The 20658-nt window shown below is 44.8% G+C and overlaps 1 long non-coding RNA gene across 2 annotated transcripts; it reads left to right on the top strand.

Moving 5' to 3' along the window:
- The first annotated feature begins 4015 nt into the window (after nt 1–4015).
- On the top strand, nt 4016–4676 carry LOC123057794 (uncharacterized). Of its 2 annotated transcripts, none has more exons than XR_006426961.1 (2): nt 4016–4221; nt 4321–4676. It is a non-coding gene; the product is annotated as an uncharacterized lncRNA (long non-coding RNA). The 2 variants fall into 2 exon arrangements; XR_006426960.1 differs by having other exon boundaries at nt 4026–4221; nt 4306–4676.
- Nucleotides 4677–20658: the final 15982 nt, after the last annotated feature.

The raw sequence follows: 20658 nt of genomic DNA on the forward strand, positions 1-20658 counted from the left end.
TAAAATAAGGAAAAGGAAAATAAGTAGAGAAAGAAGGAGAAGAAGAAGGAGAAGACGAGGAGAGGAAGAAGAGGAAGAAGAAGAAAAAAGAGGAGAAGAAGAAGGAATAGAGGAGCTTCTTCTCCTTTTTTCTCCTTTTTTTCTTCTTCTTCTTAATTTTTATTGGAAACGAGGGTGTCGAGGATCGCCGAGGGGTCGAGGGTCAGGAACTAGGGTAGAGGGTCGAGGGTCGTTAAGGGGTTAAGGGTCGAGGTTTCAGGGTTGAGGGTTCGAGGGTTCTATAGGGTCGAGGGTCGAGGGTTCCAGGGTCGTCTAGGGGTCGAGGGTTCCAGGGTCGTCGAGGGTTCGAGGGGTCGAGGATCGCCGAGGGGTCGAGAGAGATTTCCTAGTATCAAAGTATTTAAGAAATCCATGGCTTCATCATTAGCCGGAAGTAACCAGGGCATGACGAAGTCCTTCAAAATTATTTTGGAATGGTGTCCCGGATAGGATAATTTGCCTTTTTGTATGAATTTCAGCACAGGCCTTCCAAATAACGGTATTTGGAAGGTTCTTGCTGAATTTTGTACCAAAAAGCAAATTATGCAGAATGAAGATCACCGAATTGAAGAAAAGACAAATCGGTGATATTGGGTTCGTTAACACATATCTCATAGATGCAACTGAGGTTCAACATCGTCCCGGAGATACCGAGGCCAACTTGCTACGATCATTCAAAAAAAATGAAAAACAAAGATATAATACTCTTTCCTTACAACTTCAAGTGAGTGTTACTGTCTTGTGCATATTCGGTTTCCCTTATATATTAGTCCAGATTATAGTAATGTAATTGATGAGTTATGCATGCGTGTGCGGTTTCCATTATATTCTCCTAGAGATTAGGCTTGAGCAGGGAGTAGTAACCGTCTTGGACTCTAAACGAAAAGATCCCCAGGAGTATGCGGACATGACTGAAATCCTCAAGAAGTAAGTTAAATCGATCATTATCCACCATATCAGCAACTTTGTTCATTTCCTGATATCAAGTAATTGGTTTCTTTGTCCGGCAGGGTTTGGAGAAAATTTACCAGAAAAGTTCTGGGACTGCCGAAGGAGCTGGAATTTAGACACCCGAAAGTAAGTACTATAGTAGCATGTTCCGCGCATCTCCTAGTGATTCAAGCGCTAGTTTCATCAATACCATTTAGCATTCTTGCTTATCAGTTTGATTGACCTCTATTTCTTGTAAAGTGGTTGTGGCAGGAAAAAGGGAATGATTTCTGTGGATACTACATCTGCGAGTCCATCCGCCACACGACCTGTGAGCGGGGCGGGTACTCTGACGAACAATATGAAGTACGTAAATAACAACATTCATAATTTTATTTTATTACCATCATTTGTATTGAGTTTCATTCATTCATATATATATGTATTGACCCCCTTCTTCAAATTAGATGTTTCGGAAGCGGGATGAACTCCTAACACCAGCTCGCATGCGAGCAATTCAAGAGGAATTGGCGGCATTCTTTCTTGACCAAGTGATCGCTGAAGACGGAGAATACTATGTGGACCATGAGTCCGTATGATTATATTTGTAAGAGATAATTATTGTATATATGTAGCCGGTAGTGTCGGATAGATATACGAGAACTTGTTGTTCGACCAATCTCTCGGAGAAGGAGAGGTGGTCGATATCGCTTCTCTCTGTATGCATATATGTTCATGACGATCTTCTGTTTCCTTCGTTTGCTTACTAGCTAACTAGCGTGTCTAGTCCTCTCTATACGTATGTATAGTACGTAGCATTGACCAAGCACGGACATAAGAGAGGACACTTCTCTCTATTAATTATAGCTAGCCAACACAATATATGAAACACCTAAATTAACCCCCCAAAATCCCCAAACCCCTCCCCCCTTCAAAAAAAAACAAAAACCCCAGCCACAGAAATGCTGACGCGTGGATGCCTATTGGTTCCGGTTGGTGCCACCAACCGGGACCAAAGGGTCTCCTGCCTGGGCTCTGCGCACTGCCCACGTGGAGGCCCATCAGTCCCGGTTCTGGATTGAACCGGGACTAAAGGTACAGGGCATTAGTACCGACACTTTAGTCCCGGTTCAGGAACCGGGACTAAAGGTCCTTACGAACCGGGACTATAGGTCCTTTTTCTACCAGTGGGACAAGGTCTGTTGGCTCGGCGGCAGCTTCATATTACTGACTCGGAATTCCTCGCCTTTATGGACACCGCTGCGGCTGCGGCGTGAGCGCGCTCTCGCTTGGCGGTGGCTCCATCGACTACACGTCGAACAACTAGCGTCGCCATCAACGCATTCTCTGCGGTGGAGCATAACGTCCTGGTGTCATGCTCTGCCGGAACGTCGGGCCTGGGAGCTCGATACTCTCCTACGTGACGGCCTGGATCACCACCATGGGCGCGGACACCCTTGATCATGACTTCCCAACGTGCGTCGTCCCTGCGAACCGAACCACGCCGGCATGTCCGAGAAGCAGTGCCATCCGATCTGCAACCACATCCTGTGTAGGCTGTGCAGACCGTGCATGGTGCTGGACACAATCCAGGCATCTACTTGCATGTACGTAGTTCACGACGCCGCTGGTGCCATGCGCGCGGCGTGGAGGTGGAAAGCCTCAGCGACCTGCTGAACATGGTGCGCGAGAGGAACGATGTACGGCATCACCGCGCCAGGGCACTGGTCCAGCTCCCCTTCATCACGATCTATGGTGGCAATCGGGCCACCGGAGGAGGCAGTGATGGCAATGTACGCTAGAGGAAGCGATACAAGCACGAGGACGAAGGTGACATATCATCGTGGAAGAGGTACAAAGTTATTTCCCGATCTACTGCCACCTCAGCGCCATGTCGCCGAAAAATCAGTGCCTAATCACCACCATGCGCTGCAAAACCACTTTTGTTGTGGCATGAAACCACTCAGGGCTTGATTAATCCGGTTTTGACATGTTCAGGGTTGAAATTATACTAAATTCGAGTTGAGGGGGTTATGGCTCCATTGGATGAGATTTGAGGGTGAAAAGAATACTTCTACTTTTTTTTGAGAAGGATAGGCCTTGAGTTTTGTTCGTGATGGGAGTCAGGTGGAAGGAAAACAACTAGAAAAAAAATTGGGGGTTGTCGATTAAGGCATCGGTTATAGGGCTTTCACCCCACTTAGGTACTACACTTCATTCATCGCGGAAGGTTTGGATGGAAAGCTTCTTAGGCAAGCTTGCGATGATTTATTTTTCTTTTTTCCATTTTCTTCTAGTTTCCATCGTTTTTTCGTTTTTTTTTCCTTTTCTTTATTTTCTCTTTAATTTGATGAACTTTTTATTCAAATTCGCGAACTTTTATAAAAATTGCAAAGGCCCATTTCAAATTTTGTGAACATTTATTTAATTCATGAACTTTTTTTGACTTCGCAAAAATTTTCAAATTCGTGAACTATTTTTGAATTCGCAAACTTTTCTGAATTCGTAAACTCCTTTCAAATTTGTGAAATTTTTCTGACTTCATAGGATTTTCCGATTCACAGTTATTTTTTGAATTCATGCATTTTTTAGCTTTCGTAGACATTTGTGAATTCAGGAACTTCTTTCAAATTCACAAACCTTTTTTGGCATCACGAACTTTTTTCAAATTTATGTACTTTTTAAAACTCGCTAAAATTTTGAGAATCAACGTTTTCTTCTATTTGTTCAACTATTTGAAAACAAAGAAGACGAGAGTCGGTTTTCTCCTTTGTCGAGCAGATAGGAAGAGCCGAACTGAAGTGTACGAGCCGATGAAAAAATAACAAAATTGACTAGCGACCGAGAGCTACATGGGTCGGCCTGCCTTTCAGGCGCTATAAGCGCCGGTTATGAGCTCTCCGGATTGGATCACTGTCCTAAGAAAAACTGATTTGGATCATGCATTTGATGTGAGGGTGATTGAAACTTGGAAGGAACGGCTGGGCAACATGCTATGCTCATGATACAGATCGAGTAGAACTCTTAGCCTAATATATAGAGAGAGAAGAGCGACGCGAACAATACTCCTATATCAACACACAACGAAGGCAGGAACTGTAGTACGTACGTAAGTGTAGCTAGCCTCCTCCTGTACTGCACACCATGGCGATACCGAGGAAGAACTGGAGCTCCTTGAGCTTCGTCGTGGCCGCCCTCATGGTGATCATGGCTGCCACCCTTCTCCTCTCCACATGCGACGCCCGCAAAGTGGTCAGTTGATTAATTTGCCATTTATTCATGGCGGCGTTGAGATCGGGCAGATGATCTGAAACTTGTAATATTTTATTCTTTCTGTTTGTGCGCATGCAGAAGGATAAGCCCACCGCTTTCCCAGTGCCGGGGAAGTGCTACGCGAGGTTTTTCCCGAACTGCACCGAGCAGCGGTGCAAGATGTTCTGCGTCCAGCCGCTCCCCGGAGCCGTCTGCCTCGACAAAAAGACCTGTTGCTGCCCTGTTGCTTAATTATAAGTGCCGCTGAAGTGATCGGGCTAAGAAACAGTGAAAGATGACAACAAGCAATCTTGGTAAACCTCCAAATATGTAGTCCTTGTTTGTTAACGTTGTCCCTATTTATGACCCGTCAACCAAAGATTTGTGTATTGTATTAATGTGTGTATTATATCACCACAACAATGTGCTCGCTATTAGCATTAATGAGTTCCGTATATCTTGAGACACAACAATCATTGCATCAGTTGTACACCAAAATTAGAAAAGATAGAATAAAGAAACACACTTAGGATGGCGCAAGGTGCCACCCCGGGGGTTCAATGGTTTTTTCGAGGGCAGGTTGACAAGTAGGCAATGACGTTAATTAGCACAATATCATAAGGGCAGTCAAACACTACATTTATACCTTAATACTCCTCCGTTTAGAAATACTTGTCATCAAGATGAATAAAAGGGGATGTATCTAGATGTATTTTAGTTGTAGATACATCCCTTTTTATCCATTCTGATGACAAGTATTTCCGGACGGAGGGAGTAAAATACATTTTTGTAGTTTGAATTAAACCGTAAAAACATCTTATATTAAGATATAGAGGGAGTACAAAGGACGGAGGAGAGATCAAGTCAATGGGGGAGAGAGAGAGAGAGAGATAGATAGATAGATCGAGAGAGAGAGAGAGAGAGAGAGAGGACTGTCGATGGTTTCATTTTTATTTAGTGGTTGCTAACGTTCTGGTCCCAACTGCACTAGAACTATTATTGTCAATATAAAAAATGTATAACCTTTATCCTCAAGGTTTGACATGTGCTTGAATGGTTACGAGGGTGGTCGTAACCCTGTCCACCCGGGATCAAACTCAATGTTGACACCATGTGTGTCTTGCTAAGGCGGAATGTTCTTCTGATGAGAGAGGACATTCCCCTCGATAGCGAGGTGCATGTAACAAATTCATCAATCTTGAACTTCCGTGACTCTGATTTCCAGTAAACGGTGTGTGTGTGTGTGCGCGCGCGTGTGTGTGGTGGCAATGTACACGCATGTGCACATTTTACACTATACTTGGTGTTTCTATAATAAGGTTCCAGTTAAGATTTGAATACAAACATATAAGCGAGTAATAGTTGCTTCACTGGTTTCAAAATCTGTCATCTTAGAATCGATGTGTTTATGTTTGCGTATCAGTTGAGAAAGAATTATCAATGTCGATGTCATCAATTGATACTACTGCGTAGCACGAAAAATATTTTCATAATATTTAATCATTATTATTTATAAAACAAGATACTTTGGAAAATAAAATGGTGGCCATATCGTATTAAAGACTACGCCAAAATAAAACATACTACTATCAGTTTGCCGTAATAAATCAAAATATCTCGTTTCCTGTATGGCATCTCAATAATAATTGATTTGGCTGGCCTCCAACATCTGAATAAAATCTCCATATAAAGTCTCATTAATTTTATTTATACGCACTATATCAATTAGCCGCAGTGATATAGCCTGCTCATCCATGGAATATATCTCGGCATAATTATTTTTCCATATATTTCCACAAGGCGTATTAATCGACCGCTCTATAAATAGCCCGACGCCATGGCACACGCCGCATCAATCAATCATCAATTCAGAAGAAAAACAGAAGAGAAGAAAAGAGAATTAGGGCTAGCCATCACTCATACTCATGGCGATCTTCAAGAGGAACACCACCGCGATGATCTTGGCCGCCCTCGCCGTCATGGCCGCCGTCCTCTCCTCATGTTGTAACGCAGACAATTCCGGTACGCGCGCCTACCACCCATTACCTCTTTTGATCACTTGATGATTTCACATGCATTTCGTATCTGAAGTTCTGAACTCTGAAGGAGGATGCATGTAGTTACCCCGTGGTATCTTTTTGGCATGCAGAGGGAGAGAGATGCTTCCCGCCTATCTCGGGGCCGGACTGCAACATGAGGCAGTGCCGGAAGCTGTGCGGGGAGAAGTCGAAAGCACACTGCTACATGGCGTTGGCCGACGTGCAGCCCATGGGGGTAACCGCCTGCTGCTGCTCGCCGCTCAAGCGCGCCAAGGCCGCTCCTGCTGTCTTGTAAACTTCGTCGGAACTCAGGCTGCAAGTGGGATGAGACGCGGAAGTCCCACATAATGTCGCATCAACCCACATAATTATGTGGGATTAAGTGGGATGTCCACATAAAAATAATTGGGACTATGCGGGTTGCCACATACCCACATAATCTGAATGCAAGAATTGAAAATACAAAAAGTACATGTCAGGATAGAGCAAGTTCATACTGTTTACTCTCCATGTATTAAGACTACAACCTGTCAGGATACAACAAGTACATAATCTGAATGCAAGATAAATTGCATTAATACAACCTGCCATCCTTTATTTGCAGCAAGACTAAAGACAAAATCAATTGCAATAAGACTAGAGGCTACAGCAAGATGAATTTTTCAGCTCTTCAAGATCTTCCATCACCATCAACCTGCCATCCTTTCTTCAAGTAGCAAACTAGCAACCCATATTTCCTATCAAAAAATATGTCCGTCAGTCCATTTGCATCATAAGAATCCATTTTACAGGATAACTTAGGACTTTACAAGAAACATTGGAAGTCAAACAAGTAGCAAAGTAGAAACATTCATCTTTTCTTCAGAACAGAGGGCAGATGAACATTTTGCAGTAAGAAGAATGCTGCTTGCTGCACAGTAGCTTAAATGATTCAAGGCAAGCACTGCAGCCAACAGCTAGCTGATAATTAGAAATAGTGATTTTCATGGGGGCATCGCATATACCTTGATCTTCTTCATCTGTCTCCAATGATACGCCTTTAAATTTTTCTGGATCTGCAAAACATAAAACACAAAACACATAAATTATTAGATTAACTGTGGTTACCAATTTTCGTGAGAAATAAAAGAAAAACTTACTAACCATCTGTTCTCAGCCAGTCTTGTAGGCAAATCAAAGCTTCGACGGTGGAGCAAGAAAGACTGCTCCTATAATCACTGACAATGCGTCCTCCAGAACTAAAAGCGGACTCGGAAGGCACCGTGGACGCAGAAATAGCCAATATGTCACGAGCAATTGTAGAGAGGACCGGATACTTGAGAGAGTTGATTTTCCACCATTCTAATATGTCCAACTCTTTCTTCCGTGGATACAACTCCTCTTTCAAATACTGATCCAGCTCATTATTTGCTTGCCCTTTTTTGCAACTGATATAATGATCCCACTCCGCAAGTGGATCATCGTCTTCTTCATCCTCCTCGGCACCAGGACTCCCACAATCCTCTTGTTGGTGATGAACAGGAATCTCTTGAGAGTACTGATCGAAAAGCTTTTGGATTGCTTTGTTTAATTTACGCATCCATGTATTGGCTTCAATTTCACTTCCAAAGTCTTTTAACATATATTCAAGTAGATCAAACTTAAACCTTGGATCAAATACAACCGGAACACAAATCGACTTGTAGGACTCCTTCCAATACTTCTCTAACTTTATTTCCATTTGCTGCACCATATGCGCAATGATGGTGTTCTTACTTGATGACTCTCTCTTCAAGATCTTCTTGATCTTACATAGCTGGGGGAAGTAGAGATGACTAGTCGGATACTTCGATCCAGATAGAAGTTTGGTTGCTGTGTAAAATCCTTTTAGCAATTTGCATGCAGATTCAGCCATTTTCCATTCAATAGGTGTTGGACAAAACTCGTACTCCTTGTCTTGCTGCCCTAAGGCATCAAATGCACTTCTAAATGGTATAGCTGATTCAAGCATCAAATATGTGGAATTCCAACGAGTTTGTACATCTATAGAAGGCTGCCTACTAAAACAACACCCCACTTGATTGATTATCTCTTGAAATTGTTGGCCTCTTGATTGTGAACTCTTTACGAATTGGACAGATTCTCGAATGTTATTGACCACAGATTTCATTGCGAGAAGAGCATCTTGAACCATCAAGTTGAAGACATGAGGAGCACATCGACAATGAAATAATTTTCCTTTCAAGAGAAGACAACCTTTTTTAACCAAATTCTCTCTTAAGTGGTTTATCATCGCGGTATTCACCGGTGCGTTGTCTAACGTGAAACCAAAGAGCTTATCCTCTAAATTAAACTCTTGAATAGTCTTTAGTATCACACCATACATGTTCATAGCATTATGAGGTGTCTGCATCATGAAGAATCTTATGACAAATTTTTGAATTTTCCAATCTGAATCAATCAAGTGGCAGGTGATGCAAAGATAACCCAATTTTTGGTTTGACGTCCACATATCTGCTGTCAAAGATACCCTACTAGTAGACTTCTCAAAATATTGTTGCATTTTTAGTCTGTTTCTCTTAAAATTTCCAATGCGATCATCTTTGACGGTTGTTCTGCAGGGCACTTTGAACCACGGATTTAAGGAAGCAGCAAAGTCCCAAAATGGTTTGTACTCCACGAGAGAGAACGGCAATTCATTCACAACAATCATCTTGACTAATTCAAACCGTGAGACTTTAGCATCAATTTTCCAATTAGGATCTACCACCTCAGGAGGACCCAACTTGTCAATCATTTCATTCATTGCAGTTTTCATTGGGCATACCTTCAAGTGCCGACGTAAGTGGCTTGTCCCACTGTCTCGTGTGGCCGGAAAAATTTGTTGGCAATGATTACACTGGCCTTCCGCAAGCATTCGACCCTCATAGATTGGCACGGCCTCCTCCCAAATGCGAGATACCAGCTTGCGGCGTCTACGCTTTGACCCTGCATGCATGGGAAAAGAACACCTTAAACATAGAGGTTCAATATTTAGAGGCATCACGTGTTACTCTACAAAGTCGACCGTAGGAATATCCGGAAGCAAATCTTACCATGGGAACTAGGTCTTATCGCTGCAGGAGATAGATTTTGAAGCGAAGGGGTGTTCTGTAGTGGCGTCCGCTGTGAAGCAGGTGTCTCTAGTTGATCTTCTAACTTTGCCCTTTTTGTGGAAGCTTGCCTCACCGCCGAGGACACCCTCTTCAATGCAGCTGTTCTTGCTAACATATTGACCCCTGGGGAGCTGGCCACTATCTTTGGAGAATAAACTCGTGGACTAGCTCTCTATAACAATGTAAACAATCATGGGTCAGAATTCAGTTAAGAATTATCATATAAGCAGACTAGTCTTTATCATATATAAGCAGACAATGTAAACAATAATAAGTTAGGGAAGAACTTGAGCAGAAGAAAGAAGAGTTGGATAACTTGCAGACTAGTCTGAAAGATGAAGATGATTTCCAACTTGTAGAGGATACTAGTATATGCCAAGATTCAGATGTACTAAAGTGCACAATCTGACAGCAGGTTAAATGACTGGATATGTCAAATAAGTAAAGTAAAACATGCCTTGCGAACATTTTCCGCCTTCAATTTAGCATCATCCTCAATCAGATTTTTCTTGACAGAGCCACTGAGGCACTTGGTCTTGTCAGATTCAGAAGCAAGGACGGCTTCAACAACATTCTCAGCATGGGCTTCATGAATAGCAGCTATCTTCTTCTTCTTCTTGGAGCCAGACCTTGGGAGTTCATGCCCAGGTCGCTTCTTGCGAGCCTCGCCGGTGGGGGAGTTGGAGGGCTGCACCGGTCCCGATGTGGTGGACTTGGAAAACTGCGCTAGTCTGGCCATGGAGGAGTTGGACAACGGCGCTGGTGCAGCTATGGAGGAAGTGGACGACTGCGTTGGTGCGGCGACGTTGGAGGTGGAAGGCGGCGCTGCGGCGTCCATAGAGATGATGGATGGCGGCGCAATCTGACAGAAGGTTAAATGACTAGATATGTCAAATAAAAGTAGAACAAACACCATATTTATATTAGAGAAAACATTACTACATAGAGCCATTACACAAAATAAAAACTGCTACATGTTGCATCAATTGAATTACAACTAAACTGAACTGATTGGAGTTAAGGGAGATGTTTTCTGTTAACAGAAGTGAACTAGCAGAACTAAATTATAGCTAAACAGAACTGATGGAGACTACTGTATTGGTAAGCTAAAAATCTTGATTATCATTTGACATGCTACAAGTTGGAACGGGGTTTCCTTGGTTGAATACATGTGCAGTCATTTGAAGAAGAGGTGATTAAAATTTAAACAAAACTCCAGAACAGAGAGTCAATTTACCCCAGCACCGGCTCTCTTTTCTTAACTTATGTGCTGACTCTGACTTGCATTCAAATTATTCAGTAGCATTGTAGCAACAACATGTTCAATTCCAGTGGAACTGTTCCACCGATAACTAGAAGCATGATGGACATGTACTAACTTAAAGCAATGATTATGTGCGGATTAACTTACAGCCATGGCAGGTTCTTCTTGGACAGCATCATTCTTCTTCTTCTTCTTGCAGGGAGGTCGCTTCTTGCGTGAATCGCTGGTGATGGCCATGGTGGTGGTTGATGGCGGCGCCGCAGGGGCGGACATGGCGGAGATAAATGGTTGATCTGGTCCGGCAGTGGGGGAGTTGGAAGGCGGCACTGGTGCAGTCGTGGGGGAGGTGGACCTTGGCGCTGGTGCAGCTGTGGGAGAGGTGAACGGCGGCGCTGGTGCGGCTACGATGGAGGTGGAAGGCGGCGCTGCGGCGTCCGTGGAGATGATGGGTGTGGGTGTTGCGGCTTCTATGGGGTAGGTGGACGGCAGCGCTAGATCGGCCATTGGGAAGGTGGACGGCGGCGCTAGATCGACCATTGGGAAGGTGGACGGCAGCGCTAAGCTGGCCATGAGGGAGGCGGCGGCGGCGTGCCCTGCCCTAGTGGCGAAGAGGGGAACGAGGAATTAAGTGGGTCATAGATGGAAAACGTGGGTCAGCCCACTTAGCCCACTTTCTAAATCGCAGGTTACGCAGGCGTCCACGAGCAGAAATTAAGTGGGTTTTTATGTGGGCGCCGTGGACGGCCCGTGTCCGCTTGCAGCCTGAGTCAGAACGATGAGGAAGTCAATAATCTAGTTTTTTTACGGCATGCATGTGTGATGTGTGTCTTTAAGACTGCTCACAATGGAGAGTAACATAGAGTAGTAACTTGCCGGTGTTACTAGTCTATGTTACTACCTTCATAGTGGGTAGTAACATATGAATGTATCATGAAACAGTTTATTTATTAGGCTATAGACTCATTATGCCTTAAAATGTGTGATGTTACAGTAACTATCTAAGTTACCACAAACCCCTCTTTCCTCATTAATTAGCTGCCACATAAGCAATCTTGTATTGAAATGTGTGATGTTACTAGTTAAGTTACTCACATTGTGACTAGTCTAATTTAGCACGGGAAGTGAGCTTATTCCTTTTTGGCTAATTGTATCTTCTCTGTCATTTTCGCTCAACCACAATCAATTTTTGCCGGTCCATTTGACGCGTGCATTAATTCAATTAAATCGGTATCCTATATACTTAAGAAGTTCACTCTCACTACTTAATTTATCTCAACATGCAGCATAGACACATCAACATTCAATCACACAAAGCCACGTCACACCTCATGCAGTCATTTTCTGTGAAAGGAAAAGCAAAATCTGTCTCGACACAGAAGACCAGAGAACGACCGTCTCTCTCCCCGCAGTTCAGGCTCTTGCAAATCGCAACCCATCAGGCCCTCCTTCAGTTTTCCCCTGTCTATGTTAGCTCGTGGCGGCTGCGATCAATCTCTGCTTCAGGGAGCTCATCCGGCGTCACCGCGGATTCGCCTCGTCTCTGCGCCTCATCAGGATTCCCCACTGCTGCCTGCGCGTCCTCCGGCATGACAGCCGACCCGCCTCGTCTCCGCCCCTCATCGGGATTTCCATATGGTGCATGCGCCGTCGACACCTGGTCCTCCTCTCCCTTCCATGTCTCTGTTTCGCCCAAGGAAAACTTGCTGGAGGTCCGTACCTAGCTGTATTTCTGGCCTGGACCGACGCTCTGGTGGCGATGTTGGGCTCGGCCATGGAGTCGACGCCGCGTTTGGTAGGTTCCCATCCATATGACCAGGCTGGTAGTGACGCCAGGCAGAACCTCGGTTCACATGCACAACTTCGAGCAGCGTTGGATCCACCTCCTCCCATTGGTGCCACCCCGGCTGATCCGTAGACGAGATAGTTTTGGTGGCGTCCTTTTGCAAGCCGACCTTTTGCATCTGGGAAGGAAGTCATGCACCTTTGTTTTGGTGATGGATTTGCGGCTAACTTCTGAATATAGCGAGCGACATCAGTGGAGTTCAAGGTTACGTACTCTGTTTTTCAGTATTTGGTGTTCTATCTTCAGTATTTCTTTCTCATAAAAAAGGTCACACAAAACGTACACAGACTACTACTTCTGCAGATTTCTATGGAGGTTTCAGGGATTGTGCAGTGATGCCATGCCAGTGAGTCTCTCTATCGACTGCTATGAATCTATGATGACCCATAACTACTCATCTAGAGAGAGAGAGAGAGAGAGAGAGAGAGTTAACTAAAGGTATTCAAGTGTCACCAGTTGTGCCCTGATTTCCCCTCAATATTTATACATAATGTGATTTTCTTGCAGATTTGGTACTCTGTGCATTATAGCTAATGATGTAGGACTCCCAAGTCCTTTAGTTATATACTACTCTATTTCTCATCTTGCTCATGGATAATCTTGAATTGTTTCCCAAGTTATTTACAACTTACGGAGTGCGAATGTGTGTTGTGAATTCGAAACAGTACCAACCTAAAAACCATAAATCCTGCAAGAACATCTACAGTCACCTATTGCTTGATACCGTTGACAAACTAGCATCTACTTAGATCAACCTCTTCCTATTCTAAGTTCTAACTATCAAGTTCCATGTATATACTGTAGGTGAGATTTAGCATTGATGCTATTGGCGATAGGGACATATGACATCTTAAGATCTCAGACCCAGGCAGGCTATACAGGTTCAAAATTTACCATTAGTCTACATTGCAAAGAACACATCTAATTCAGTGAATATAAGTAATATTCGTCATGGTTTCACTTTCACCCAACACCATGCAGGTGAAACACAAATGCTCTGTTCAATTTATTTTCTTTATCTATCATTTCTATATGCAAAAGGAGTATTATTTATGGTTATATTTTTCTACCGATGCTTTATGGTCAAAGTTCTTGCTGATACATTATCCATTCGCGCCTTGGGCATTAATTGTTGCAACAGGATGAAGTCATGTTGATTTAGAATAAACTTCAACATATGCTCCAGTTCACAATCTGGAATCATTAGCTAAGTGCAACTACGATTCTCTGAAGAATTGTTTAGGGTTGAATTGGATTTTTTATCAATTTTTATATTAATACTATTGTGAGCAAACTTCCAGTTACAAATTTCTGCAACATGTTATCTTTATTAGTAGGCGAAGGTGTCTCTTGACTCTCTTGAGGTGGAGTATCTGGGATTATTTTGTCCGAACTATTAACTGCTTGGAAGGAAAAGCCTCCCATGTTGTGCTACCAAAATCTTGGTATGTGCTTGCTCGCTTCTTCTGTAAGATTTCTTTAGATGAACTGTGACATCAATGTATTATGAAAAAACTTTTGTTATCAATTATATCACTCTGTTTCTTGGACTAACTAATAAACTAATAGTTTTCTTACTTGCCAGCATATCCTCCTCATATATAGCGCTACAAAATCCCGCAGCAACCGTGGGGCATCATCTAGTTTTCCAAAACAACGTCGTCCATTAACTTATTTACATCAAATCACTCCACGGATTTTTTTTTCTAGCTACTGTCATCCGTCCGGATTTTTTTACCTCGCACGCTCGAGTATCCATGTCACGCATCGATTGGCAGGCGATTTCTTTCCTTCTTCCTTCTTGTATGCAATGCACAACCCTGTGATCTCCTTGATTAGGTGCCGTGCATGCACCTGATTGTTTTCCATCTGAAACTCCCTAATGTTTGTGTGTCAAATTGAAATTTAATAGAAAGAATCCATGTTCTGTGCCTCGATGGAAACATGTCAAATTGTTTTCCATCTTGAAGATCACCCTCACGCACCGCGCCGCTCTAGACCTGCCTCTTTTGTGCCACTCGGCCGCTATGCCGGACCAGGCCTTGCCCTCCGACATGGCTCATCCTGATCCACGGTGGTGCAGGAGCAGACCAGAGATGTAGTACGACATCTTCGCCGCCCCGCGCCAGATCCTCGCGTCCCATCCGACGAGGCAGCCGACCTCCTCTCTGAACCGGTGGGCCGACTGGACGCGCCGAGCAGCTGCAGGTCAAGGGTGTTGATCCATCGGCCATCGGGATGCGGATGGTGGGGCTCCAGGGCCGCATCGTGAATTTGACGTCGTGCATCTTCGTAAACTCGCGGGCGGCGTCTGTTGACGATGACCGGGCCGGTCCTTGCCAAGCCCGAGGTGCATAAGGGGCGCGTCCAGCCGACGCGCAATGTCCACCATGGCGTGGTACGTACGACAACGGGTTGCACATCAGGTGGTGGAGGATCTTCGGGAGCATCACGTTCTGTTGCTCCTTTGGTGCATCCACGTCTTGAGGATCGAGGGGAGATCGAGAGCTAGGAGGATGTGCATGTAGTGAGTTGCTTCATGAACCTGGCTATCAGGAAGCGCATGTCTGACGAATTTTGTTTCATTGATGTCATGTGTAAGTGTAACTGTGTATACATTATTATTATTTTGTATATTTTAGCTAGAACACCTGTTCGACGACAAGGGCATCGACTGCTCCGCATACAACGCCCGCGTAGGTCACCCCATCACCCTCTACGGCTATATCAACCGCTACCTAGCCAACATCCGCCTCCTCAAGGTCATCGTCATCAAAGCAGCTCCGCTTCTCTTCCGCCTCGATCGATGCTCACAAGTTGTGGCGTGAATGTGCGCGTGCATTGCAAATTCGTGACCGTCTCTACGAATTTGATTAGACAAGGCCCTATGAGGTTACCACTTTACCATGACGTGGACCATGGTCATGAAGTTCTCTCTCTTGTCGTGGAAGCCGAAGCTGGTCTTCACTGGGTTGTCGATCATGGGCGTCAACCCATGAAATATCAAGTTCTGCAGCCATGTGGTTAACACTCATTCTTGCTTTCACCATACCATGGAACGTATGTTTTTCATTCGAATGGGCAGTGGATTCGCACGCGGGGGAATATATCAGTATTGTGTCTATCTTGTGTAGTTTGTTTCAGAGAACTGAAACTGACTTTTCAGTTCTTGTGTATTTATAGATGAATTAGTCAAATACTGATATTCAAAACACTCATCTTCATCATGTTGCAGCGATAACGACAGTGGGAAAACGCGAGACACTGGTGCGCTGATATGGTTCTGGCTCTCATAATGAATGGCAATGTTAAAACAAGGGTGTGCTGATCTGTTTCTGATTCAACTATCATGATATGACATTCAGACTAAAGAAAGTTGTATTGTCTGCTCTGAGAAGAACAAGACCAAGGCTATGCAAGTAACATCACATCATTCAGGCAAGTGAAAAACACTTGTTAAATTCTTCGATGTCGTATTGCACGCCCATTGCATACAATACTTCGCCAAAACTATAATGATCTGCAGGATGAATTATTCTTATGGTGGCTATTTCAATGCTCCTGGAGAAGACCCTTGTGTTCTTTTGCGTGTTAAAGAAGATTATGATGGTGTAGAGTTCTCTAAAAACTCAATAGCATGCAGCCATCAACATGATCAGATTGTCCAGTATATATGATGCTGCAAAATTTGACAGCTACAAATGTAATGCTGGACATTTCTTGGTCAGTAGTAGCTTGGTTTCATATCATAAGGTTGCAGGCATGATGAAGAAACTTCGAGGTTGCAAGATAGTGAAGGCCTAATTCTATTTTCTTCAGTCGCGGGGTGAAATTTTCCATTTCCTTCGATGTGTATTTTGGTATTTTTTCTCTTCTCTTTCATCTTCCATTAAGTCAAATATGTTTTATTCTCTGGGTCAATATTAATTCTGTTTTGGTGCCAACTTATCGGTCCTTTGATTGGTATAGTTCCCCTTTGAATGGTATGAAAGATGTAAAGAAGAGTTGCTTCACGTGCTTAATTACGAAACTTTTTTGTTAAAAAATCACACTGGGCACAATTGCACAACCAGTGATGCAACTTTCTCATGAATATTTTTTGTATTTTGCCCCAGTCACAACATCATTGATCCCATGTATTTTTGTATAAATTGATGGCTTTATGTAATTCTAAGAAATCTCCACTGCAAAATATATTAGGTAATCATATTTTCTCTTTTAACTTATTCTATTTATCACCATTTCAGGAATGTCCAATCCAGACACATATTGATCAGTATATTTTTGCAACCATTCGGTTTGTAACCACTCATGAGCAATATACCAATGCTAATATTTTTATAGCATGGCCTTTGATAGTTCATGTGCACATATTTTAGACTATGACCAGATCTCACATTGTCTTCACAATTAGAGTGAAATGATGTTTAAGTCAAGGTTGTGCCCTATAGAGCTACCTTTCAGCGGACAATATAGATGAAGGTTGTGCTTTTTGATCAAGTTGGAGCTGGTGCACAATTGAGGTGGTGATGATGCCCACAGTGGTACATGCACTACTGGAATCAGCTACTTTGCCATCTGCCAGCTCTTTACCGTCAGCTAGCAGACGGCAAAGAAGCTCTTTGCCATCAGCTGCCCAAAAGCAGACGGCAAAGAACTGACTGATGGCAAAGACCTGCTTTGCCATCAGCCAGTTCTTTGCCGTCCGCTAGCAGACGGCAAAGATTCTTTGCCGTCGGCTAGCAGACGGCAAAGAGGGAGGGGGCCCCACTGACGAGCTGCTTAAAAAAACTTAACGCCCCCCTCTTTGCCGTCTGCTAGCGAACGGCAAAGATTTAACATATCTAACGGCCGCGCCCCACCCCGCCCCCTCTCTCTGTTTCTCTCCCTCCTCACACGCGCGCCGTCGCCGCCGCCCCGTCGCCCCACCACCCCTCCGCCCCACCGGCCCCCCGCTCTGGTGCCACCGCGGCCCCGTCGCCCCCGCCGCCCTGCCGTCTCGGCGCCACCGCGCCCCCCCCCCCCCCGCGCTCCACCGCCCCGGCCCCGGCCCCGTCGCCAGTGCCGCCCGGCGCCGTCGCCCCACCACCTGGCGCCCCACCGGCCCGCCGCCCCGTCGCCCCCGCCGCCCTGCCGTCTCGGCGCCGCCCCCCCCCCCCCGCGCCCCACCGCCCCGGCCCCGGCCCCGTCGCCACTACCGCCCGGCGCCGCCGCCCAAGGCCGCCCCCGCCCCCCTCCTCCACCGGCCCTGCCCCAGATGAGCTCTACCTCCTCTTATTTTTCCTTTTTTTTTCTTTCTGTTTTTTTAGTTTTAGGTTTATGTTTAGTTTAGATTTAGTTTTAGTTTTAGTTTTATAGGTTTAGTTTTAGGTTTAGGTTTAGTTTTAGTTTAGTTTTAGGTTTAGATTTAGTTTTTCCTTTTTTTGCTTTTTAGTTTTAGGTTTATGTTTAGTTTAGATTTAGTTTTAGTTTTAGTTTTAGATTTAGTTTTAGTTTTAGTTTTAGATTTAGGTTTAGTTTTAGGTTTAGGTTTAGGTTTAGTTTAGTTTTAGGAAAGAAGAAGAAGAAAAAAAGAGGAGAGGAGGAGAAGAAGAAGAGGAGAAAGGAAAGGAAGAAGAAGAAAAAAGAAGAAGAGGAAGAAGAGGAAGAAGAAGAAAAGGAAAAAAGAGGAAGAAAAGGAAGAAAAGGAAGAAAAGGAAGAAAAGGAAGAAGAGGAAGAAGAGGAAGAAGAAGAAAAGGAAGAAAAGGAAGAAAAGGAAGAAGAAGAAAAGGAAAAAAGAGGGGGGAAACCCGACCCGACACGGCACCCCGACCCTGACCCGGCACCCCGACACGACACCCCGACACCGATCCCGACACCCCGACCCCGACCCCGACACCCCGACCCCGAGCCTGACCCGACACCCCGACACCGACACGGCACCCCGACCCCGACCCAGACCCCGAGCCTGACCCGACACCCCGACCCCGAGCCTGACCCGACACCCCGACCCGACACCGACCCCCTGACCCCTGACCCCGACACCCCGACCCCGACACGACACCCCGACCCCGAAACAGCACCGCGACCCCGACACGGCACCCCGACACCGACACGACACCCCGACCCCCTGACCCCGAAACAGCACCCCGACCCCGACACAACACCCCGACCCCCGACACCTCCCGAAAAGGTGTTCTTTGGCCTTCGAGAGGCCGACGGGGTCATATATTTGTGAATTATTAGTTAGGTCATATATTTTTCGATTTTGTTATGAAAAACATCATATATAATTGTGTTGATCGGGTAGTTTTAAATGTGCAGTTGTTTCATCGCTGTGAGGTTTGGTGTTCGACGACCTCGCCGTGCGTTTGACGAGCTCTGCCCCTTCGTTCGTGGGTGAGCACAAATGACATGTCCTCCTCCCCCATTAATTATTTGATCTATTCCGATGAAACTTGATAGCTAGCTATATATGTGTCTTGAATCATCAGTATGCGTAACCAATATGTGTCTCCCGTTCGAAAGCGTCATAGTTATAAATATGCATGAATTTGCATATTTATAACCTTAATTCTTTCGAATTGTCCAACGCTATCCATGGACAACCCGAGTATGTGTAGACTGGGTTCGTTTTCCCATATGCTTTGCTCCGGATCCGACGCATAAATTTCGTCAGTGCCTCCCCTGTTGTTCTCCGGGTACACATCCTCTCTGTTTATTGCAGAGACGTGTATCAGGAGAACAGCGGGGAGGTGCTGCCAAAATTTTGCGTTGGATCCGGAGCATAGCATGGGAAAATGAACCCAATCTACACATACACGGGTGGGATTAGGACCTATCATTACCTATTAGAGTGTAGGTTGCATGGACGTAATAAAATTGACAAAGTAGATCAACTGATGAATATATACATGGTGAATTACATATATAATTGTTGTGTGTCCAGTAGCTCTGAAAGTCAAGATGAGTGATCGTGCGTGGATGTATACCGGTCACACTGGTCAGAACAAATGGAGCGCTGAATGGTTCACAAAAACCAAGGGGTTTGTGCAAGCCGCATTTGCAAATGGCCAAAAGAAAACCTGGTGCCCCTGTTTCCGGTGCGGCAATTGGGAAAAGAGGACAGAGGCTAAAATGGGCAAACACCTGCAGAAGAGTGGTTTTACGCCCGATTATACGGTGTGGACATTTCATGGTGAGTCTGCCCAACGTGACCGAGCTGAGGTAGATCGTCGTCGCACCGACGAGCATGGTACCAAGATGGAAAACATGGTGCAAGACTATGATGATGCTCGGGATTCGGACGAGGAGATGGAGGAATCTGCAAAGGACTTCAATGAAATGTTGGAGTCTTCAAAACGTCCTCTCCACGAGCGCACTGAGCTTTGTCAGTTGGATGCCATCTCACAAGTAATGGCTCTGAAGGCTCAGTTCAACTTGGGCAGAGAATGCTATGACGCAATTATGACAGTATTTGGACGCTTTCTACCCAAAGGCCATGTAATGCCTGCAAACCTGTACCAGTCAGACAAAATCCTCCGTGCACTGAAGATGCCCTATGAGAAGATACATGCCTGTGAGAAAGGATGTGCCTTATTTAGGCTTGACTATGCGGACTTGAACTATTGTCCCATTTGCAAGTCTTCCAGGTATATTGTGGTAGACAACGGTATGGGTGAGAAGACACAAACCAAAATCCCCGTTAGTGTTCTTCGGTATATGCCAATCGTACCAAGACTTCAACGTCTTTTCATGGTCGAAGAGACGGCCAGACAGATGACATGGCACAAAACAGGCAAAAGAACTGAACTAGATGCAGATGGGAATCTGATGATGGTACACACATCGGATGGTGTTGCGTGGAAAAAGTTTGATGAATTACATGCTGACAAAGCGGCAGATCCGAGGCATCCTCGAGTCGGCATCAGCACGGATGGGTTCAATGTGTTTGGTATGACGGCAGCCCAATACAGTTGTTGGCCCGTATTTGTCTTTCCACTCAATCTCCCCCTGGACAGATTATGCAAAGAAAGAACATTTTCCTGACGTTGATAATTCCAGGGCCCAACTATCCGGGGAAAAATATGAATGTGTACATGCAGCCGCTTAAGGACGAATTGCAAGAAGCCTGGGATAACGGGTTCAAGACATACGAGGCCTATAGCAAACGGAAC

The sequence above is a fragment of the Triticum aestivum genome, chromosome 3A (assembly GCF_018294505.1).
Source record: "Triticum aestivum cultivar Chinese Spring chromosome 3A, IWGSC CS RefSeq v2.1, whole genome shotgun sequence".
Classification (NCBI taxonomy): Eukaryota; Viridiplantae; Streptophyta; class Magnoliopsida; order Poales; family Poaceae; genus Triticum; species Triticum aestivum.